Source organism: Puma concolor, chromosome B1, assembly GCF_028749965.1.
Source record: "Puma concolor isolate L17-30 chromosome B1, mPumCon1.1.hap2, whole genome shotgun sequence".
Taxonomy (NCBI): Eukaryota; Metazoa; Chordata; class Mammalia; order Carnivora; family Felidae; genus Puma; species Puma concolor.
This window is the reverse complement of record NC_141670.1, coordinates 148,963,541-148,988,931: the sequence shown is the minus strand read 5'-3', so window position 1 is coordinate 148,988,931 and position 25,391 is coordinate 148,963,541. Positions and strand designations below refer to the sequence as shown.

General features: G+C 36.8%; 1 pseudogene; it reads right to left on the bottom strand.

Moving 5' to 3' along the window:
- Window positions 1–5,976: 5,976 nt before the first annotated feature.
- Window positions 5,977–6,842, bottom strand: LOC112858730 (small nuclear ribonucleoprotein-associated protein B pseudogene; annotated as a pseudogene).
- Between the last annotated feature and the right edge of the window lie 18,549 nt (window positions 6,843–25,391).

Here is a 25,391-nt window from a genome sequence, read left to right as displayed (position 1 = left end):
AATTCAGAAAGATTTGAACACTATACCCACTCTGGTGTATCCATGTTCAAGAGCAGTAGGTGAAGAATAGCCTAATAATAGTATGGACAAAAGCACAAAGTTGGAAAGGAAAAAAAAAAATAGTGGAAACACATCGCCACTCCATACATTTAGTTCTAGACTACAAATTCCAGTATTGCTATATCTCTTCTTTTCCTCCTTGACTTTTGTTTCCCATAGATTATTTTCCTCCTTGCTGCCAGTTAAATCCTTATTCTTATAAAGCTTTTGTGTTTTGCCATGGTTTCCTGCAAAGTTCTCGGCAATATGGTCCAATTACCCAAGTCCTCTTCTCTTCCTCTGGTTGCCCTATGTGAACCCTCCAGTATTACACGAAATGCTTGATAATCTGAAAACCAGCCCTGTGCATTCCTAACTCTGCTTTTGCTTTTACATTTTATGTCTCCTGGTGTTAGTTTAACAGTTACTCTTTTGACCATCATTTCTCTGTCTCTTTTGTTTCTTTCTGATAGTTTCTAAGATGTTATAACTGAGGTGCTACATTTTACTATGTGTCAGAGAATTGTTTTTGTTTGGCACTAAATGTAACCTCTAAATACAAGGATGCTCTTGAGGTTTCTAAAGCAGCCTCAGTAAGTAGCTGATCTCCATCTCATGTGGGTTTTGAACAAGTTTCGAAGTAACAATTGAGGCCAAAATGTCATCTTTATTATAGGTAAAGGCCAACATGGAGGTTAATTAATTTTAGGTTAGTCTGGTAGTGTGTGTGCTAATTACTGAACTCCAGAACTGACCACATTTTCCCTTTTAGGCCCAGACAAGTGGACCTCCCCAGATGAAGAGTCCCTCCTGATAGCAAGGGAGCAGAGTTGCTGACCTGAACATGCTTAGTGATTTTCCTCAAATATACTCAATAGATAAGTCATGGTATTTTGAGGTGGAGTGAATAAAGGGACAGAGATAGAAATAGTATTCTACTGATTTCTTCTCATTTGAAAGAGGGAAAAATATTCCTACTCTGTGTCCTCCTCTAAAACAGCAACAACAACAACCAAAAGCAACCAACCAACCAAACACAAAAAAACCCTCCAGTGTCTCTTCATTTCCAGAAAAATCTATCAAGCTATTTTTTTTTTCATATATTGCTTCTTTCTAATTTCTACTTCTAGAGTGTCAGATATATATTGGAGCCTCTCAATTCCTTCCATATGTCTCAATTTGTGTGCTATTCGATATTACCCCTTTGCAATGCATTTAGGTAAATTCCTAATACTATTTCCTTACACATTTTGCTATTTGTTACATGTTGAATAAAAATTACTAGTTATGGCAAACACTTATGAATACATGTATCTTCTTTTTTATGAATACAAATTGTATTTTTTGGTTAAGGGGAAGAAACATATGGCCACCTTGAGAAAAATACTCATTTTCGCATCCTTTCTTATAGCTTGTGGAGGTGAGGATATTGAATTTTGAATAATATAATATAAGCAGAAGTCTATTGGGGGTTTTAGGGGAGATTTGTGTTTGTTAATAATGGAGTTGGTGTGCCTAATTTCATTGAGTTACTGAATCAATTTTAAGAAATCTATCTTTACACTTTGTGATGTGAAAGAAAATCTGGTTTCTTTATTGGCCAATGACCTTTTAACTTCTGTGAACTGTCTTTTAATATTCTTTGTCAAATTTTCTTTAAAAATTGTTTTTTTGTCTTATTGATAAGCAGATATCCTATATGCACTTGGGATACCAATCCTTTGTTAGGTTTATGCACTGCTGATAGTCTCACATTCTGCAGCTTGTGTTTCCATTTTCTATGTAGTATTTGTTCCAGAAACTTCAAATTTAATGTGGTTAAATATGTCAATAGTTTCCTTTTTATATAGGTCTTTTGTGATTATCTAAGAATACTTTATCCTGATGATGGACATAAATCTATTCTACAACTTTTTCCCTCAATTTTAAAGTTTTGCTTTTCTCTGGTTGTTAGGCTGTATAAAATTAATATTTGTGTTTGGTGTGAGGTAAGGTTTATTTTTGGGCTCTCTGTTCCGTTCTAATGATCATTTTGTCTATTTGTACAAGAATATCGCTTTAAATACTATTTATAGTTTTATACTATTAAATACTATTTATAGATTTATAGTTAGGCTTGATCATCTTCAAAAAGCTTTTCTTGTCTCTATTGGGCTTTTCATGCTTCCATATGAATTGTTTTAAGATCATCTGCTATAGGGGTGCCTGGGTGGCTCAGTCAGTTAGGCGTCCGACTTCCACTCAGATCATGATCTCACAGTTTGTGAGTTCAAGCCCCATGTCGAGCTCTGTGCTGACAGCTCAGAGCCTGGAGCCTGCTTTGGATTCTGTGTTTCCTCCTCTCTCTGCCCCTCCCATGCTCATTCTCGTCTTTCTCTGTCTCTCAATAATAAATAAACATTATATTTGTTTTTTCTTAAAGATCATCTGTTATAAATTCATGTAAAGCTTTGTTGGTCATTTTATTGAAATTGCCCTGATTTCAGAGGTTGATTTGAGAGAATTAGGTTTTATAATATTGAGTCTTCTGTAAGCATGGTATCTCTCTGCATTTATTAAGATGTTTTTTGTTCTTCAGTAATTTTGGTTAATATTTTTGTAGACGTTTCAAACCTTTTTGTGTGATTTTATTCTACTTTGATTTTATTCCAACAAAATGGGCAATATTTTTATTGCTTGCTATTGACAATGGATACTTTTTATATTTCATTTTAAATATGTGCTACTTTTATAGAAGAATGCTATTTAGTTTCCTACGTTGATCTTGTATTCAGAGCTCTTAACAGATACTCTTACTCTAATATTTGGTCCCTTGAATGTCTTTGATTTTATATATAGACAATTGTACACATTAGTTTTAAGTTCTGCTACATGCTAAGATTATACTGCAGTGGCTAAAAAAATGAAAGGATGTATTTGCAATAAGGAGCCTGGAGGGAGACCGTCTAGGGCTGTGATAGTGGCTCAGTGGTTTCATTGAGGACCAGACTCTCTTAACTTCATGTTTGCTCGTTGTGACAGTATTGCTTTCATCCTCATTATTACAAGATGACCACTGTCCCATGAGGCATAAAGTGAGCATTTGAGTCAGTAAGACGACAGAAGAATGAAAGGACAACAAACTGACTTGGGCCCTAGGACGCTTACCCTTCTTCAACCTGGAGGGACTGGACTTAAGCAGAATTCTCTATAAGACCTTTTCTTTCCCTCTGTATTAGGAAATACTTTCTTGCCCTGTTGCAGGCAACTCACTTTCCCAGGCAACACCCAAATAACAGTTGCATCCAAGTCCAGATCACCTGGTGTCCAAATGGATTAATTATCCTTCAAAGATTAGGGCTGCTCTTACATTGAGCCCTTGTCCCTATGGAAAAGGAGGTCTAAGAAGAAGATAGACTCAGTACTAATACAGAAAGTACAAATGTGGGATCTTTATCCTTTCCTTTCTGCTAATGCATGCAGTTACTCTCTAGTTATTGACTGACTTTGTATCTAGCAACGTTGGTAAACTCTCCTATTCCAATATATTTTTTGTAAATTTTTTTGTTTTCTTTGTTATGTCATCTGTAGATTGTGACGTTTATTTCTTGAATTATTTTTATGCTCTTTAATTTCTCTTTAAAAAAAATTTAGTGTTTATTTTTGAGATAGAGAGTGAGCATGAGTTGGGGAGGGGCAGAGAGAGAGACACACACAGACTCCGAAGCAGGCTCCAGGCTCTGAGTGTCAGCACAGAGCCTGATGGGGGGGGCTTGAGCCCATGAACCATGAGATCATGACCTTAGCCTAAGTCGGCGCTTAACCAACTGAGCCACCAGGTGCCCCTTTAATTCCTTTTTCTAATCTTACTAAGTTGGCTAGGATCTCCAGTATAGTAATAGAATTAAAAGTTGGATCCTTGCTGATACCGATTTTTACTATTGAATACAGTGTTTATGGCAGTTTTTTGTGAACACCCTTGATCATGTAGAGAGCTTTCTTCTTGTCTAAGTGTATAAATAGTTGTGCTTATTAATGTTGAATTTTATTAAATGGGATTTGCCAGTTTTGACATGATTATGACCTTTCTACTTCTGTTTGATAATTCAAATTTATATTCCTTATAAAAACACAAATTGCTATGATGTATTATCTCCTCTTTTATATGTTGCTGGCTTCAGTTTTTAAATATTTTATTTAGATAGGTCTAAGACTATGAATGAGACTGGCTTGTAGCTTTATTATCTTGTACCACTTATGCTATCATGTATGGTTATAGCAGTATATTATGAGAATTGAGTAATGTTTCTTTTTTGTATTCCATAAAAGAGTGTTAAGTTTGGAGTTAAGGGGCACCTGGATGGCTTAGTCAGTTAAGCGTCCGACTTTGGCTCAGGTCATCATCTCCCGGTTTGTGGGTTTGAGTCCCGGGTCAGGCTCTGTGCTGACAGCTCAGGGCCTGGCGCCTGCTTCGGATTCTGTGTCTCCTCTCTCTGCCCCTCCCCTGCTTGCACTCTGTCTCTGTCTCTCTGTCTCTCTCAAAAATAAATAAACATTAAAAACAATTTTTTAAAATTTGGAGTTAAGAGTTTCTTGATTTTTTAGTCAAATTTGTCTGTAGAACAATTTGGGCTGTTATTTTATTAGTTACTAATAAAACAACTTCAGTTTTAAGGCATTTCTTATAAGAAATTATGTTCTGTTGACCTTTTCAAAGTTATTTGAATATTAATTACATATTTGTTTTCTCTACAAACTTCTTGTTAGTACACATTTTTGAATTTTCAAAATGGGATCATGGGGTATGCATTGTTGCACATTGCTTCTTTCCCACGTTAGGTGTATAAGACTCATACATGTTGACACAGTGCAGATTAGTTTTGATATATGTTGTTTTCCTTACATTATAAGGTAAAATATTTTCTCTTAATTTCCGTTAAGAATTTTCTTAATTCAAATGCATGGCTATCATCTAGGTATATTTGCATTACTGAATTTTAGTAAAATTGCATTATGTTCAGAAAGCATGCATTGAGTGATTTCATCCTTTTAAATTTGTTACTTTGCTTTATGTCCTATTCAAGGTCAATTTTTATAAAAAGTTCCTTTTATGGTTGAAAAGAATGTATATACTGCAGTTATTGATGTGATATATATATGTAACATTGTATTATGATTCAGTATATTCATAACATATTTGTTAATTCATATTTACAAAATCTTATCTTTGAAGCCTATTCCATCAATAACTAAAAATGGTTTATTAAAATATAACCACTTTAAGTACAGATCTATTTCTCCCTTCACTTTTGTCAATTTTGTTTTTATTAGTTTTCATAGATTTTGTTTCCTCATTTATTTAGAAGAAATTTTATTTCGTGCCTACAAATTTAAAATAATTAAATCTTCCTGGTCCATAGGACTATTTACCTTTAAAAAATAAATATTGTAAACTCACCAATTTTAACATATCTGATTTGCTACAATCCACTGCAGTTATTCTCTTTTCCCCCAGTTGATCTTGGTGAAAGTGTTTGTCCCTTGCTTTGTACTTTATCTCACCTAGATGTGGTCGAGCTATTTCTTTTTTAATGTTAAATTTTATGTTGAAAAATAATATGCATCTAAAGGTGTACAAATTATAAGTACACATTTCGACAGCTTATCATAAGGTTAAGCTCACCTGTGTAACTAGCATCCAGATCAAGAAAGAGAATTTTAGCAGCATTCCAGAAGCTCCCTCATATCCTCATATGCTCACATATCAATAGTGTTCCAAGAACAACTTGTCCTGACTTCTAACACTATAGGTTACCTTATTTTTTGCAGTTTAATTGCTCTGTGCATCTGTACATTTATTAGCTAGTATTAATGCAGCAAATAGGAAACAAAAGCTCACAAACACTCTACAGAGTTTCACGAGACACATGGCAGGGGAAAAAAGTAACTTAAGAAGGGTCAAAGTATCCTAGGGTCTTCATGGATGCATTCCTGGGGAGATAGGGGTCTCATTCTTGGAGAGGGCATGCCTACTGGCATCCCTCGAGCAGAGGGAAGCTTGTTGGTGGGCCCATGGGTGGGTCTCATATCAGGTGGAGGAACCATAATGTCTGGAGGTGGTATTGCTTGACCAAAGAAATGGGTGGTGTCCCCTATCCTGGTGGATACTGAGCTGGGGCTCCAACAATGCTGCCAGTAGTAGCAACAAGAGTAGCTGCTACAGTGCCTCTTCCCTGTGGAAGGCCCCCAACCCCTCGGAGAGGCCCTGCTAATCCAGCAGGAGCCCGGGGAACTGGAACACCAGCTGGCATTCCTCTGCCAGATCTTCTGCCAACCTCAGGGCCTCCTGCAACTCCAGCAATGGTACCTGAGAAATGCCTTTGGGCATTTGGGTACCTTTGCGGGGGGGGGGGTGGTCCTTCCACAGTCATGGAAACCAAGTTCTCCCCACACAGCAACACCAGACCCAAGATCCGCTTTTCTTCATGCTCCAGATGCTTCACATTCTTTGGCTTGATCTTCCTGAATTCATCACAATCACAGAGGATCAGGTTCATATGCTTGTCAAAAGCCTTAAAGGTGCCAATGAAGATTTGGCCATCTTGCAGGATACATCTCATTCTATGGTCAATGTGCTGCTGCAACTCGCTTTCCCACAGTCGTAGTTGGTGTTCCAAAACAGCACCAAATCCAATGTCGATTTCAGGATCCTTAATACCTACAGCTTAGTGAAGACTACAGATAAAGATATGATGCAGGCACTACCACAACCAGTGCAAGTTGGGACAGAAGCTTCAAACAGTTGATAGTACCTGGTGTTTCATGTGGAAATCAGCTACCTGGATGTTCCAATATGACTGTAACCATCTCTTACTGTCTCAGATGAGAATGCTTATCTCAGTTCTGGCTGGAAACTTGCCATGGGTACTTGCTGCTGAGATCCCCTTGGGTAAAGCTGACCCTCTTGGTTGCTTAGTGAGGCTGTCTTTCTATGTTTGACTTGGACTTCCACCTCTGGTACATCCTGTGCTTTTCTGTGGTCTGTCTCCAGTGTAGGCAGTCCCTGATTGGCTCCCTGGCTTGCACTGTTGGCTGCTTCTCAGAACAGACCGTCAGCATCTCCGGAGATGACTCCACCTTGCCGCTGTAGGTTACTTTTCCCACCAGCTGTTTAGGGCCACAAACTCCAGCTAACCATGAAACTTGGGCTCCCTGTTAGTGCCAAGGAAGGAGGATAGCTCATACCCAGCCATGAACACTGATACGGTAAATCCCGCAACCTGCTTCTATCACTGAATACCAGTAACTGTTAGTCATGGACACCAGCCCCTGATCACACCTGGATAGGCTGGAGATGTCAGGAGGAACATTCTCTTACATTGTATTGATGTTCTATCACAATCCATGAGAATACCAGAGTAATGATTAGAGTTTTGTTAATGAGCTATCTTGAAGCGCCATGGCCCAAGCATCAGGATCCCCCTGCTGGAGTCTGAAGACTGGTTTTGCCAGGTTGCTCTGCACCTGCCAATCTTGTGATGGGCAATGGAGGCCACGCAAGCCTGCTACTGATCCTGACTTCCTGAGTTTTTCCCCCAATGAATGCTAGTCCAGCAAGCCTCATGTACCTGCCATCTGGTCATTTGTGCTTATTTGTTGACATTACTAACTTATTGCTGCTGGAAAAATTATCTAAAACTGTTAAAGATCCTACTGGGATATTGATAAGTAAATCCCTCTTTACAGTGCACAACAAGGCTGAATAATCATGGCTTGGCATTACCAGCCCTGTAGGGATTTGGAGCTCTGACAGAGGTGCTCATGGAAACAGTTGGCTCAGTTCCTAAGAGGCCGACTGTGTGCTGTCTGCCTGTCTAGCCCCTGTCAGTATCATAGAGACTTGGGGAGAATTTTTACCTTTTAACATATTGTGGGCTTGCCTCGCTTCTGGCTTCCTCCTGTGTCTGTTCCACCATTTCTTGCTGTGATATTTTGGTTCTTTTCACCTTCCAGAAGCCAAATTCCTTACTTTCTGCTTCTGTACTAACACTCCAGTAAAGCCACAGTTTAGCTCCTGCCAGGCCACGTAACTATGTTTATTTTTTTTTATCTCATTTATCCAACATTTTCATCTGTTTGTAACAGACATAGTTTTAATATTCCATGTTGATCTCCTGTGAATTTTAAGCGTACTTATCTTAAAGTCTCATTTATTTTCTATTACTTGAGTTTTGTGAGCCTCAATTATTTATTTTGTTGCCTTATCAGATTTCCTTGTATGATTTAGAATTTTAATTTGGTCTTCAGTGGGCAGATGGCCACTTATTTTTTTTATACTCTGTATATTCACCCTTCCCTGTCCAGTAATTCTGTTGCTGTCCTCATCAGTCTTCTGAGACCATCGCCTAGAGTAGGCTTTATATCAGTGGCTTAAGACTTCCATCCTACCTAATACAGACACAGATGGTTACACATAGAAATACTTATGTGTGTATAGAATATGTATACTATACATACAAGCACATATGTAGAGCATTTTAGGGTGTGTATATGTATATTTTATGTATATCATGTATATGTTAGTAGACATACGTGTGTTTCCTATCACTGTCAACTGGAAAAGCCTGATGTGCCAATAACAACTCAGAACTTGGTTTCTAATATTCTCCAATAAAAGAAACCTGGGCTTCTTAGAGAAAAGTCTCATTCTAAAACTGGGGCAGGAAATATACAAGATGAACTGGAGTACCCTAGAGTATCTGCAAGTCAGGAAGTTCTCAAAGCCCTTATTGAGAGACGTATGTCAAAGGTATATGAGAGCCAAACAAAAGAGTTCCTGATGGCCAGAGCTAGAGTAATCTGAGAAAAAAACAGTAAAGTAGTACTGGATTATAACCCAAAGTATAAAATAACTATTCTGCTATAAATAAATGATTCATAAAGGAATGAAATGGGGAAGAGGCAAATCTGTGCACAAAATATTCCAGATTTAAGTAAATGTTTTCTCTTAAGGAGATGGTACCTGACATCCCACCCTTTATGTGTAGGCCATACATAGTGACTTCCTTCCTAAGAGTACAATATGGGAAAGAGAAAAAGAACAAGCCTGTAGTAGAGAGATCTGGCAAACACTGCCTCAACCAGGTGGTTAATGTTAATATCAAGAGTAAGTCATCTTAGTATTAGGTAGGCTTGATATAATGATGAAAATGGTACTTACCCACTGTGGTCTTCCTTTTAAAAAACCATAACTCCAGTCTAATGATTAGAAGGACATCAGACAAGTCTCAATAGAAGGCATCCTACAAAATACCTAACCAGTAGCCTTCAAATCTATTAAGATCATCAAAAGCAAGGAAAGTGGAGAAACTATCACAGCTAAGAGGAGCCTATGGAGATATGGCAACTAAATGTAATGTGATATTATGAATGGGACTCTCAACAGGAAAAGGATGTTAGATAAAAACTAAAGAAATGTGAGTAAAGTATGGAGATTAATTATGTATGAATATTGATTTATTATAAAAAATATAGCATACTAATGTTAGATGTTAATAGTAGGAGTAATTGGATGTGGGTTATATGGGAACTCACATACTATCTTCTCTATTTTTTTTTTTTAAATGTATTTATTTTGAGAGAGACAGAGAGAATGTGAGCAGGGGAGGGCAGAGAGAATGTGAGAATCCCAAGCAGGTTCTTCAGGGTCAGCACAGAATCTGACATGGAGTTCAAACCCATGAAACTGTGAAATCGGGACCTGAGCCGAAATCAAGAATGAAATGCTTAACTGACTGAACCGCCCAGGTGCCCCTATCTTCTCAGTTTTTCTTTAAATTTGAAAGTGTTCTAAATAAGTCTATTTTGAAAAATTACCTGATTTTTTCAGTTGTGGTCTACAATGGATTTACTATTCTTTCCTTTTCATCTATATGTCTATCCTAAGGCTAATACCATAGGGAATTGTTAGTATTGAAATCAAGTAGTACAGTCATGTAGGTATAGCCTAAAACTCTTGTTTTTCAAAATTGTTATCACCTACTCCATATTCTTTGTATTTCTTTATAACATTTAAAATTATTTTGCCAAATTCTATTAGAAGCCTACTGAAATCACGGCTGAGATTATAACGAATCTATAATCAGTTTGGAAAGAACTGATGAGATTACTTATACAGTATCTCTAATTCAGGGACAACAATATATCTCTATTTATTTGGGTTTTATTTTCATTTCTCTCTGCCTGTTGTGGGGAGAGAATTCTTCTTTTACCCTCAAGGTCTTTCAGTTGGACTAAGAATTAAATTTACATGAGACAGGTTAAGAGGAGAAAAAAACATCAAGTTTTATTATGTGTGCACAGTGGCCCGATAATTGGACCCAAGGAAATAACCAAGGCAGGCAGCTTTTATACATTTTGGATAAAGAGACCATGAATCTGTGAGAATTTCTAGGATAAGTAAATCAGATGTTTAGGACCTTTAATGAGTAAGGAATTCTAAGCAGAATTTGGGCTGAGGTAGCAGGTGATAAAACAAATTTTGTGTTTATAATTTTCTCAGCTTTAAAGTCTCTATCTCTGGTGATAAGGATGTCTTTTTACTTCGCAGTATAGGGAGGATATTTTTCATATGGGAGACCTGCTTCCTGCTTTCAGGGAGACAGAGGAGGAGCTTGGGTGGTTTTGCATGGGTTGTTTCTTATTTAATCAATATGCCAATGTGGCACATTTTGGGGCAGCCTGCCCTTGGTTCCTACACGATGTCCATAATTTTTTCTAATGCATGTCTTTCATGTCTTTTGTTCAGTTCATTTCTAAGTAATTTTCAAACTATTATGAGATGGATTTTAAAATTTTTATTTTCAACTGTTGTTAGTATGTAAGAATACAATTGATTTTTGTACATTGAACTTGTATCCTGACACCTTACTAAATTTATTTACTGTAGCCTCTTGTAGATTGCTCAGGATTTTTCTCGCAATCATGTCATCTGCTAATAAAGACAGTTTTATTTTTTCTAAAATATTTCTAGCTAGGGGCTCTTTAATTTTTCCATTCTACTCTCAGTTTTCTGAACTTAGGGAGTTTATTTTCTGCTCTATGCCCTGCTTCCAGGCTTCAGGGGCCACTGAGGGAAGTGCATTTGGTTAAGACCTGGAGCACATACAGGCTTCTTCCTCAGTTCTTCTGCTTCTCTGTTTTCAGTGGACTGCTGGCTTGCACTTTGGATTTCAGTGCACTCTTTCTCAGCTTTCGTGTCTTTATACCAGCCTGCAGCATATTCCAGGACAGTCCAAGGGAAAGAGGCTGCATGTGTGTCTGCAGATTTACTCAATTGCTGGGGCTCCTCAAGGAATCTAATACATATGGCAGCCACTAAAAGCACACTCTACATTCGACCAGTTAACTTCTATGTGAAGATTTCTATGGCGTATTTCTACAGCTCTGGCAGAAATAAAAACATTCATGTTTCTTTCCTTCTAGAGAAGACTCTTTGCTGTTTGGAATCTGTATATATTTCTTTGTATCATCAGGGCTATAAATGGAAAAAAAAAAACTGTGACCTTGTAGCATATCTTACTCTTATTGCTAGGGTGAAAGCAACAGGCCCTTGCAACTTTCTACATTGTAACAAAGGATGGACATCCTCATAGGGATTTTAATTGGTATAGTGAATTGCTAACATAAAACAGAACCAAACTTTTAGAATTGTGCTTGGAACACTGCAAAGGCCCAGTAAATACTATCAATCAGATACCAGATTGGAAAAGTCTTTTCTTCTTTTAATATTCTTCTAGCCATGTGCTAGATTACTTTTTAGTGGGGTGCGTAGGGGTGTGTGTGTGGGTGTGTGTGTGTGTGGGTGTGTGTGTGTGTGAGAGAGAGAGAGAGAGAGAGATTTTGCTACACTTTAACATGAAATAAATTGATAGGTTTCACACACAAAAAAGAAAAATGATGAACTGAGTGTGAATTTGCCCTAAGGCATACCCATGGGTAAACCCAATTCATAATTTAATCATACCAAAGTTTCGGTTATAATTTTCTTATAAACTGCATTTTTTAAGAACAGTTTTAGATTTATGGAAAATTATTTGAGGGAAGCATAGAAAGTTCCCATAACAATACTTACATTTGTATGATAAATGTGTTATAATTAATGAACCAATATTATTATTGACTAAAGTCCATATTTTATTTATATTTCCTTAGTTTTTACCTAATGTCCTTTTCCACAGTCCCATCCATATTACCAATGTAATAAATTATGTTCAATCATTTGACTTAATTTTTAATACATTTAATTTCATAATAAGCATTATTTAGTAAGGTTACTTGGAACAAAGTTACTAAAAAGCAGGATTTGCCTGTTAAAAATTTCTCTAAGAATTGTAAATTTATAACTTCATAAACTTTGGTCTACTGTGTCAAGGAAATTTCTTCTTTGACAAAGAATTTGTGACTGTGGTGTCAGTTGCTACTCTGATAACATCCTGGGAAATGTGCATCCTGTCATGTGTGGCCAGTCGCCTGTTCACAGCCCAGACTCTCCTGCCCAAATTTGACCAGATCGGTTTTCCCCAGACTTCACACAATTAGGCTCTGCTGCCAGTTTACAGGATTCGGGTGCGTATACCACCGTGGTATAGGGTAGAACAATATGTGTTACAGAAAGGAGGGGAGACAGCTCATCGCCGCATAGGCTTCTAGAAACTTTTTCTCAAAAATGCACCTTCAGCCTGTAATCCTCTCTAGTTCTCTAGTATGTGTCTGTGCTTTGTGGGGATCAACATTAGGCTGCCTGTCGGTCTGGATTCCTAGGTTGTGCAGCACATAGGGAGGGCCCATTGGAAACTGGTTACCTGCAACTTTCTCACTCTCCTCGTTCTGAGTTGTCAGCCTCATAAATATTCTTGTAGGCAGATGGAATCCAAATTTCAGTTCAGCACTTCGATATGTATTCATATATCTCCGGCTTCCTCAACTCACTTTATTTCATTTGTGAAATAAATTTTCATCTATTTTGCACCTTCAAAAATTTTAAATTCCTCGATAACTCCAAAGTCCCATTCCATTTTTACCATGAGTTTGTTGTCAACGTGTTTTCAAAATTATGACATGGATATATAGAAAATGGCATGGATTTTTGTTTAGGTATTTAACAAATGACTACCTTAAAAACTTAAAGTTTTCTTATTATGTATGTATACTTACTTCTTTAGATAATAATCATATCTTGTGAAAATATTTTTCAAAATCTATTTTTCTTGTAATATTGAAGAGACAGTATTTCTCTTTTTTTATTTAAAACATTTTTTTAATGTTTGTTTATTTTTGAAGGAGAGAGAGAGTGTGAGTGGAGGGAGGGTGCAGAGAGAGAAGGAGACACAGAATCCGAAGCAGGCTCCAGGCTCTGAGCTGTCAGCACAGAGCCCAATGCGGGGCTTGAACTCACAAACTGTGAGATCATGATGTGAACTGAAGTTCGATGCTCAACCGACTGAACCACCCAGTCGCCCCTAAGAGACAGTGTTTCTAAATACAGTTAGAAACATGAAAATAGATACTCAAGTCTTTTTTACATTAGTGGGAGGGTCTTTTTTAATTTTAGTATACACATAGGGTTGAATTTTGCTTTGAGATGATGTATTATCATATTCAGTACATAGCTTATATTTTAACTTAACCAAGATATTTTTAAATGAGTGAATGTTGAATATTTCCAAACATCCATTTATTTAAAAATTTCTTATCAGTATCTATTGAGATGCTTTGTGTGTATAAATTTTTTCTCTTTTGGATATATTTGGTTTAGGGTGTCTCAGTGGTTCATTTGGTTAAGTGTCTGACTCTTGATTTCAGCTCAGGTCATGATCTCGTGGTTCATGAGTTTTGAGCCCCACATCGGGTTCCATGCTGGCAGTGCAGAGCCTGCTTGGGATTCTCTCTCTCTCTCTGCCCCTCCCCTGCTCACACTCCCTTGCTCTCTCTCAAACATAAATAAGTAAACATTTAAAAAAAAAATATTGCGATCATAAATAGTTCATCAACCAAAAGATACTGCAAAAACCCACTCTTGAATTTTTTGTCAAACATTATTTTCATGTTTTGTATATGAAAACTGATGTTTGTAAAGAAATAAGATAGCAAAATATAGGCAGGTTATGATAAATATGCTAATTTTGGAGGGAATATTAGAGCATATTTTAATGTATTGACAGAATTGTTTTTCTTTTTAACATATTTGATATTTGTTTCTTACAAAGAAACTTGTTTTATATATTACTATGAGATAATCTCACTATTATAAAACATGGATGGAAGGAATCCAAATTACAACTATGCAACCAAAGAGATTTGAGAATTTACATAAATAACAATTGTATGTTATTTTTAAAATTGGCATTGGAATCTTCTGACATTAAAGTAAAATCCATTTTGAATTAATTGAAGTTCATTTTAATTAAAAATTATAGTAAGATCACAATGTTACCTACTTGATCAAGTTAATAATGGAATCATAGAAACTGATAAAATAAAGCACAATTTAATATTAAACCCAAGAAGCTTACATGTCGACCCTATAAACTTTGCACAAATATACCACTTTATCATTAGATTAATCAGCTGATTACCTTAGATAATTTTTAATATTTAGTGGCTCAAACAATTCCAACAGCACTACAAGAAATAGATTGAGTAAAATGAGCCACAGTGAACTGAGCTTTCTGCTTTTATCTGTGTTGACAAGTCCGATCATGGGTTAGTGTAAGAATGTTTAAATATTAATTTCAGTTAAAATTCAGAATGAACTTTACAGGGTGCCTGGGTAGCTCAGTTGGTTAAGCATCTGATTCTTTTTTTCAGTTCAGGTCATAATTTCATCGTCATGAGATTGAGTCTGGCTTGGTGCTCTGTGCTGGGCATGGAATCTGCCTGAGATTCTCTCTTTCCCTCTTTCTCTGTCCCTCCCCTTCTTGCATGTACGCATGCACCCTCTTTCTCTCTTAAAAAAATGAATACTTACAAAGTCAAAACCAGAAAACCTCAAAACATTGATAAATAAAAATAAGATAGAGAAATTAGGTTGGTGATCTTTAGATTTCCTTCCAAATCAATTTCTCTGCTATATGATCGTTAAATGATCTAATGACATTGCAATTTCTTAGGGCTGCATTTAATCTCCATTGTGTGCCATTATGATCCATTTAAAAATTTTCGGGAGCTGATATTTGGTTGACTTGTATATCAATTTGAATTAGGTAGTTTTCTGAAAAAGTTGTATGTTTGTAATTTCCAGAATTTCTGTGATTTTTTTAGCTGTGGGTATTATCAAGTATTACTTTAACAGCAGGATTTATTCAAATAACTTTCAATAATAAAGCGACATGGTGTGTTCAAATTATCCTAATGTTCATCTAAGTATAGATTTATGGATAAGAAATGTTTTAGAGATTATATGCATGATCCTCTGAATCAAAGCAACCAAAGTAGAGTTAACACTTGGGAATTTCATTCTTACTATAATTTGAATGCATTTAGACATACTGCGATTTCTGATGAAGCTGTTATTAAACATGGCGTTAAGATCTCAGTGGCTTTCTGTTTCCAACCAAGTAGGATTAATTGGTATGGAAATTATTCTCCCATGTAAAACAGCTAAAATACTGGACAAAATATGAGAGCTATTTTTCAGACTTTGACAGCAGGCAGTGCAAGACTGGTCACTGCAAGAGGGGGAATGCATAAAGTGAATTCTACACTTACCCTAGCTTTCTGGCTAAAGACAATTTTTGGTCTGCAGCAGAAGGGATATGGAAGATGCTATGTCTGGAGGTTAACTACACTGTTTATAACAAATGCTCTCTTGAAAAGAGACTTGAGGGGCCCAACTCCATGGCTGCCATAGTCTAAACCTTACAAATTATAATTCCACTTCTCCATACATGTACATGGAGCAGCTCCACATGGGTCTATCTTCTTGAGGGGGAACTTAGAAGAGAGGGCTTAGTGAACTAACTTCAGACTCTGCCTTTGAGGTTGGTTTTGGGGCCTATGCAAGTACTCACTGTCTCCTTCCACCACTGTCCATTATAAATCCTCCTCACCCTTAGCTTTTATCTGTATGTCATGTTGGCTTACCTGGTGGTATGACCCAAACTGTCATTCTTGAAGGATCTCAGCCCTTGGAAACTACTTACTTTTTAGGCGTTGTCCTTTCAGTTATAATGGGCAAGGGAGTCCGAAGAGATAACCAAGTGGATCAATGGAATTTTACACATTCTTTCCCACTTAGTAAAAGCAGCCCTACCTCCTCTTCATGATCAAGGCAAATTATCTCTTCCAAGATATTGAAGTCTCTTCTTGCTTGCTGGTTTCCAGACAAGAGAAGTTCAAAATGCTGGAAGGACAGCCATAGCTTATGGTTCAAAAAAATCCTCACTGTGTTTTTTGTTTTTTTTTTTTTTTTTTTTTTTTTTGGCAGGCGTTCACCCCACCATAGGAGTCAGGACCTCTAATTCTACAAAACCCAGAGAGGTGGATGAAGGCACAAATTCCCCCAGTGAGTCATTGGGAAACATGGTGAGTGGGACTACTTAACACGTCAACATTTGATTCCTAGGCCCACATAGTCTTTCTTCTACAGAGACAACCACCTAGAGTTTTTAGCTGTAGTTTGTGTACTGCATTCTGGAGGGACATTCTGCCCATTACCATATGTACACCCATATGTTTCCACTTCAGAACTCTTTGTGTCCAATATTCCAGTGTTTTCCTTCCAGGTTCCTGGCCAGCTGGCCAGGCTTCTGGTCACTTTCCAGGAATCTATATATAGTTTCCATCTCTGCCTACTTTTCTTTCCACACAAAGTGGATGCCAGGTGCACCATTTAAAGGTCATCCATTGGGAATATTTTCCCTTTCATTGTCTCTCAAAGTCACCCCTGCATGTGGCTATAATTCAGCTGCCATTCATTTTTAGCTTACATCCATATACTAACTTGAACTATCTGAAATCCAAGCTCAGAGCTTTTTCTTCTTTTTCAGCTGCACCTATAGAACACTCCCACACACATGCCTGTAAATAGGACCTAAATGTGGGGTGCTGGTACAACTCTATGGGGTGAAATGGGGTCTGGGTTATCTACTCATATATTCTTTTAATTGACTACTGCTTACAATATCCATATTTATGACTCGGCATGTCAACATAATCCAGCTCAAATGGATACTGTGGTCACGTGTTGAATTGATGTTCCATTGCCATGTTATCAGGGTCGGGAGCATGCCAGGATTTGTTTTTCAAAAGGCACCTGATTCACTGCTGCAGATGGAGTAGGCTTATTGCAGAACCCTGCACAACCTAACAATCTGCACTGTAATTATCTTAATGGAGCCTGACATAAACTTAACACTGTATCTCAATAGCCCTGCCACATCTGAGTCCATAGATTCTGCCCTGTTGTATAGCCTAAGTGGAAAATCTGCTTCCAGCACAGTTTGAATCTGCTATAGGGCTCTTTTTGCTCCAGGCTCTACTCAAGCTGACAGCTTTTAGTGTCAATGCAACTGACACTAGGTGTGCAATGAATTGCCTCCAGAATGTAAAGATGCCTACCATTATCGTGCTGCTTCCTTTAAATTAAGGAGGGCATGCAAGATGCAGAAATTTGTCTAATAAATACTAATTGTGAGGTGATGCCAGTGGATTCCTCACCAGTGGACTCCTAGGAAATTAATTGACTCTTCATTTGGTTCGTCTCCTATTTTCTGAAGCACAGTTTGACCAGGACTTCCAGTGTGCTAGCCGCCTCTTACTCTTTCTGACTAGACATCATAGATATCATGGTTTAGGATTTTGTTCACCCAAAACTGTAGGCTCTTTGAAAGCGGGGATCATGGTTTCTCCTTCCTCTATATAGCTCCCAACCTGGTAGAGGGCTCAGTAGAGCAGCTCAATAAAAACTTGTCAAATAACTGGCTGTTTCTTAAAACTGCAGTTAGAAGTCTCTAAGCCATTTTTTTCTGGATGTCTCCCTTTTTAAGGAGTAATTTTTTTCCTGGAATATCTGAGAAAGTACGAAAGATATTTCTCCATCTGCAGTGTAAGCCCAGTTATTACTGTGGAAGATAACAATTTTTGGTTTGTATGGTTATAAGCATGGGTACTATGTGATAATATTATGTCCAAGTAAAAATTTTTGGTAGAATGTTATTTTACATTAATTACATTAATGTAAACATTCTTTCATGTTCTCACAAGCATACCTGAGATAATCAGCCGAAGCTTGAAAAATATCCACTTTGTTTTAAAGTGACAGTGTTAATGTATTTGGTTGCACTCTAGTGTTTCCCTTGGGCTGAAAACATGTTGAACATTTTAGCTTTCTAACCTGTAAACAAATAAAAAAAAAAGTGTTTAATTCCCTAGGGGGACATTTTATTTCTGAAGTTTTATGAACTGCTCTCTGCTTTCTCCTCAGGACCCACAGCATTTAAGTGGCTAGTGCTATATAACCTATAATGTGGGGAAACTATGAGATGAGGAGATTCAAAGTTATTTTTTTCTCATTTATCTCTCTCTCACGCACACAGAGGAAGTTTCAACACTTAGCTTGACATTGAAAGTACATGGGGTGCCTGGGTGGCACAGTCGGTTAAGCGCCCGACTTCAACGAGGTCACGATCTCACGGTCTGTGAGTTCGAGCCCTGCGTCGGGCTCTGGGCTGATGGCTCGGACCCTGGAGCCTGTTTCCGATTCTGTGTCTCCCTCTCTCTCTGCCCCTCCCCTGTTCATGCTCTGTCTCTCTCTGTCCCAAAAATAAATAAACGTTGAAAAAAAAATTAAAAAAAAAATACAGTAAAACCTTGGATTGGGAATGACTTGTTCTGCGAGTGTTCTGCAAAATGAGAAAACATTTCTAAGAAATTTTACTTATTAGATAAACAAGTGATGTCTTGCAATATGAGTAGCATGTGATGCCAAATATCACATGATCACAACTGAGCCAATGGTTCTGATCTTTCTCTCTCGCTGTGGGATTATGGGTGATCATCTCCCATGCTCAGATGCTTATCTCTGGCTGCGGTATTTGGCAGAAATCAATGATTTTTCTGAATGTTGGAATGTGCCCACAACTGGTACTAGTGTATTTTTTTGTTACTTCAAAGCACCTATGGACAGTCCTTTGCTTTTCCATACAAGAGTAAGGTTAGGAATGCTTTGCTTCATTCCAGGTTAGCCTGCTTCCAGATATGCTTCCCTCTGCTGTCTTATTGCCTGCTACATTAAATACAGTATATGATAAGAGTTTATTAATACTGTACTATAGTCAACATCCATTAGTGATAGAGAAAGTCATCCTACACAATAACCCTCCTCTCTTGTCTCCTTCACACAAGCCATGAAGGTTTTCAAAGGGAAGTGCAGGTTCATTTGTTTATATTTCTTTATATTTTGTATTTTCTTTTCTATTTTGTATTAATTACAGTATTGTAATCATTTTTATATGAATATTTTGGGGTTGTGGAATGAATCATCAGAGTTTCCACTTTTTCTTATGGGGAAATTCACTTTGATATACAAGTGCTTTGGATTACAAGCATGTTTCTGGAATGAATGATGCTTGCAAAGTGAGGTTTTACTATATATATATATATATATATATATATATATATATATATATATATACATATGTATATATGTATATATACATATGTATATATATATATATATGGACCTTGCCTTTTGAGAGCTTACAATTTATAAGAGATGAGACATTTCATAAATAAGATCAAAACTAGTAATTTAAACTGCATGCGACTAGGGGCACCTGGGTAGCTCGGTTAGTTAAACGTCTGACTCTTGGTTTCAGCTCAGGTTATGATCTCATGGTTTGTGAGTCTGAGCCCTGCGCTGGGCTCCACACTGACAGTACAGAATCTGCTTGGGATTTTTTCTCTCCCTCTCTCTCTCTGCCCCTTCCCCCTTTCTCTGAAATTAAATAAATAAATAAATAAATAAGCAAATAAACAAACTACACGTGACTAATGCAAAAATCCCATAGTCCTATAGAGGCAGGGAGGTTATTTCTAGCTTTATTTATCCCTGAAGATTTAATAGAAGAGGTGGCTAGCTCTTGGGAAGTGGTTAAAATGGCCAGAAGTGAAGAGAAAAAGAAAATTCCTTCCAGAGATTGCCCTGTAGCCATGAATGCATGACATGGGAAAGTAGGTACTTTAACAGTGTTTAAGTGGCAATACATTGCAGACTGTGTTGGTAAGGGTGGTTGCAAACACAACCGTTACATAAAATAAGGAGAGAGCATCAGCAGGAACAGAAATGTTGAATTGGGTTAGAATCTGGAGTTAAAGTTAGAATTTACAATTTACTTGTTATTATAGCTGCTGACAGAGAAAGCAGACTTATTAGCAGATTTAAGGCTCAGATTCAGCAGATTCAGATGAATTCATATATATATATATATATATATATATATATATATATATATATATATATATATATATTCAGACTTGTATTCTTGAGTATCTGAGAGTGTGGTTGTACCATGAACAGAAATACATAATAAAGGAAAGACTGACACCGGGACAGAAGAGGAGTCCAAGTGTACCAAATTCTTGCAGGGGGAACATCTCAGAGATGGGAATAAAGGAAAAGTGGATTCTGGGTTCTAAAGTGAAGAGGAGGAAAGGGATGAGGTTTAGATCAGATGAATTCAGTCTTATGAGTAGGTTTGGGGCAAAGTCATCTAAGAGTGGGTAGAGATAAAAAGATTTAACCCTGGATCAATAGTATCTATTTTTCTTTTTGCCTTAGGCTCCAATATGGGTTGGCATGTTACTTTCACTGATCTTGTCTTTATATAAACGTCAATAATTCTGTTCATGATGGAACTTTCAGCATTAATTTGGATGTTTTTAAACATAATGCACTAAAATACTACCTCTCATAATTATTGAGTTCTTTGACACCTCATTAAACTTTGCATCAGAGACATTACCTTGACTACAGTCCCAGCCTGGATAAAGAAGAAATGGGAATAAAAAAAGAATGATTTCTGCTTTGGAAAACTGGATAGCAATTCATACATAATAAACTAGCGTATTATATGGGTGCATGTTGTTAGTGAACATCAAGTATAACAGGGTTTTTAAAAATTGTGCTAAAATTTTTCACAGAGCTAGAACAAACAATCTTAAAATTTGTATGGAACCACAAAAGACCCTGAAAGCCAGAGCATTCTTGAAAAAGAAAAGCAAAGCTGGAGGCATCACAATTGCAGACTTCAAGTTATATTACAAAGCTGTAGTGATCAAAACAGTATGGTACTGGCATGAAAACAGACACATAGGCCAATGGAAAGAATAGAAAACTCAGAAATGAACCCACAACTATATGGTCAACTAACCTTTGACAAAGGATAAAAGTATACCTAATGGAAAAAGTCTCCTCAAAAAGTGGTGTTTGGAAAACTGGACAGCAACCTGAAAAAGAGTGAAACTGGACCACTTTCTTATACCATACACAAAAATAATTTCAAAATGGCTTAAAAACCTAAATATGAGACAGGAAACCATCAAAATCCTAGAGGAGAACATAGGCAGTAAGTAAGCTCTTTGACATCAGTTCATAGCAACTTCTTACCAGGTATGTCTCCTGAGGCATGAAAAACAAAAGCAAAAATAAACTACTGGGACTTCATCAGGGTAAAAAGCTTCTGCACAGCAAAGGAAACAATCAACACAACTAAAGGCAACCTTCAGAATGGGAGAAGAGATTTGCAAATGACAAATCTGATAAAGGGTTAGAATCTAAAATATCTAAAGAACTTTTGAAACTCAACACCCCAAAAATGAATAATCCAATTAAAATATCAGGAGACATGAACAGACATTTTCTAAAAGAAGACATACACATGGCCAACAGACACCTGAAAAGATGCTCAGCATCACTTATCAGGAAGATGCACATCAAAACTAAAATAAAATATCACCTCCCACCTATCAAAATGGCTAAAATCAACAGCACAAGAAACAACAGGTGTTGGTGTGGATGTGAAGAAATGAGAATTCTCCCACACTGTTGGTAGGAATGCAAACTGGTGCAGCCACACTGGAGAACAGTTATGGAGGTTCCTCAAAAAATTAGAAATAGAGCTACGCTACAATCCAGCAATTGCACTATTAGGTGTTTATCCAGAGGATACAAAAATACTGATTTGAAGGGATACATGCACCCCAATATTTATAGAAGCATTATTAATAATAACCTAATTAGGGAAAGAGCCCAAAGGCCCATTAACTGACGAATGAATAAAGAAGATGTAATTTATACATATCCAGTGGAACATTAGCCATAAAAAAGAATGAAATCTTACCATTGGCAATGATATGGGTGGACCTCGAGTGTATGGTGCTAAGTGAAATAAGTCAGTCAGGAAGACAAATACCATGTGATTTCACTCATGTGGAATGTAAGAAACAAAACAGATAAACATTGGAGAAAAAAAAAAAAAGATGCAAACCAGAAGACAGACCCTTAGCTGTGGAGAACATACTGAGGGTTGCTGGAGGGAAAGTGAGCAGGGGTATGGATTAAATGGGTGATGGGTATTAAGGAGGGCACTTCTTATGATGAGCACTGGGTGTTGTATGTACGTGATGAATCATGAAATTCCACACCTGAAACTAGTATTACACTGTATGTTAACTAACTGGAATTTAAATAAAAAACATGAAAAAAATTGTGCTAAAAATATAGCATAAAATTACCACCTTAACCATTTTTAAGGGTCCAATTCAAAGGTGTTGACCTATATACTCATGTTGTTGTGTAACATCTCTGGAACTTTTCTCACCTTGCAAAACTGAACTCTATGCCATTTAACAATACTCCCTCTTTCTTCCTCCCCTTAGCCCCTAGTACCTGACATTCTACTTTTTGTTTCTAATCAGTATGACTCCTTTAGATTCCTCATATAAGTGGAAGCATAGAATTTGTCTTTTGTGACGTACTTCACTTAGCATAATGTCCTCAAGATTCATTCATGTTGTAACATGTAACAGGATTTCCTTTCCTTTTAAGACTGAATAACATTCCATTGTACTATTTGCTGTTGATGGGTATTTGGATTGCTTCTAGTGGGCTATTGTGGATGAGGTCGTTGTGAACATGATGTGCAAATATCTCTTCAAGACACAGCTTTCTACTCTTTTGGATAGATATTTAGAAGTGGTATTGCTGGATCTTACGTTAATTCTATTCTTAATTTTTTTTTAAGGAACTGTTATACTGTTTTAGAGGTAAAGTGAGTTTTGCCATTTCATAATCCCACCGAAAGTGCACAGAGGTTCCACGTTTTCTATCCCTTTCTACATCTTCAGCAGCACTTCTGCCTATTCAGGTTTTTGGCTCAGTTTTTAATCACACTATTTACTTTTTTGTAGTTGAGTTATAGGAGTTCTTTGTATATTATGGATATTAACGCTTTATCAGATACATGATTTGCCAATATTTTCCCCTACTCCATAGGTTGGTTGTCTTTTCACTCCATTGATTGTGTCCTTTGCACAGAAGTTTTTAAGTATAATGTAGCCCCATTTCTCTATTTTTGCTTTTATTTCCTATGCTCTCAGTGTCAAGTCCAAGAAATCTTTGTCACATTCAATGTCATGAAGATTTTCTTTATGTTTTATTCTAGGATCTTATAGTTTTTGGGTCTTTCATTTAGGTTTTTAATCCATTTGAGTTAATTTTAGTATATAGTTTGATCCAACTTTGTCTTTTAATAACTGTAGCTTTGTAATGTTTTAGGGAATAAGGAAGTGTGAGACCTCCAACATTGTTCTTTTTAATGCTTGCTTTGGTTATTTGTAGTCCCTTGAAATTCTAAATGTATTTTAGAATAGATTTTTCTTCTTGAAAAAATTTGATAGGGATTGCATTGATTCTTAGATCACTTTGGGTAGTATGGACATTTTAACAATATTATGTCTTCCAGTCCATGAACACAGGATGTCTTTCCATTAATTTGTGTCTTTTTAAACTTGTTTTATCAATATCTTGTAGTTTTCAGACTTTCATCTTTTTTTAAAAGTTTACTATTTTGAGAGAGAGATCACATATCCGTGAGGGAGGGACAGAGAAAGAGGAGATTCCACTCTGTCAGTGCAGAGCCAGACTTGGGGCTCAATCTCAACAGTGAGATCATGACCTGAGTTGAAATCAAGAGTCAGACACTTAACCAACTGAGCCGCTCAGGCACCCTAGGCTTTCACCTTCTTGCTTAGGTTCATCCATAAGTATTTTATGCTTTCTAATGCTATTATAAATGACATTGTTTTCTTAATTTCCTTTTTGGATTATTGATTGCTAGTATATAGAAACTCAATTGATTTTTGTGTATTGATTTTATACCCTGCAACTTTACTGAATTTGTTTATTAGTGTACTGACCGTACACTACAAAGTACTATGGAGTTTATATTTGATAGCAGTATGGCGCAGGGGATGAGGCTAGTCCTTTGGAACCCCACACTGGTCAGACTACATATGAAAGACTGTATCTGGTTATGCTTTCAACTTAAGAGGGACTTTGGCTAAATAACCAATATTCTGGAATTCCAGGATTGTATTATCTGCTTTTATATAATGACACTATTTTTATGGCAGAAGAAGCAGATTTTACATCTGTTACTGTAAACAATAGAGGACACATTACTAGGTGGATATTTACCAGAAATAATCTATACTTAAGGAATTCACTCATTTTAAGAATTGTCTAATGGGGGATACCTGGACGGCTCAGTCGGTTAAGCGTTCAACTTTGGCTCAGGTTACGATCTCACAGTTCATGAGTTCAAGCCCCGCATCTGGCTCTCTGCTGTCAGCACAGAGCCTGCTTTGGATCCTCTGTTCCTCTCTCTCTCTGCCCCTACTCTGCTCGTGACTGTTTGCACTCTCTCTCTCTTTCTCTCAAAAATAAATAAACCTTAAAAAAAATAATTGTCTAATGGAATGAATTAACTCAAAAAACTATAAGCCTCTTACCTCCTTTAGCTTCCAAACTTAGATTATAAAATCACATAATGTTGGAATATCATCAATCTGTTGAAATATTTTCATTAATAATTTGCCAATAATTGATATATATCAGTAAAACTGAAATTTGATATATCTATTTTATTTTGACATATATTAGATAAATCCATGTTTTTTGTGATTTACACTTCTTTTTTAAAGTATACTTGGCACACAATGTTACATTAGTTTCAGGTGTACAACGTAATGATTCAACATCTGTAGACATTATGCTGTGCTCACCACAAGTGTAGATAACCTATGTCATCACA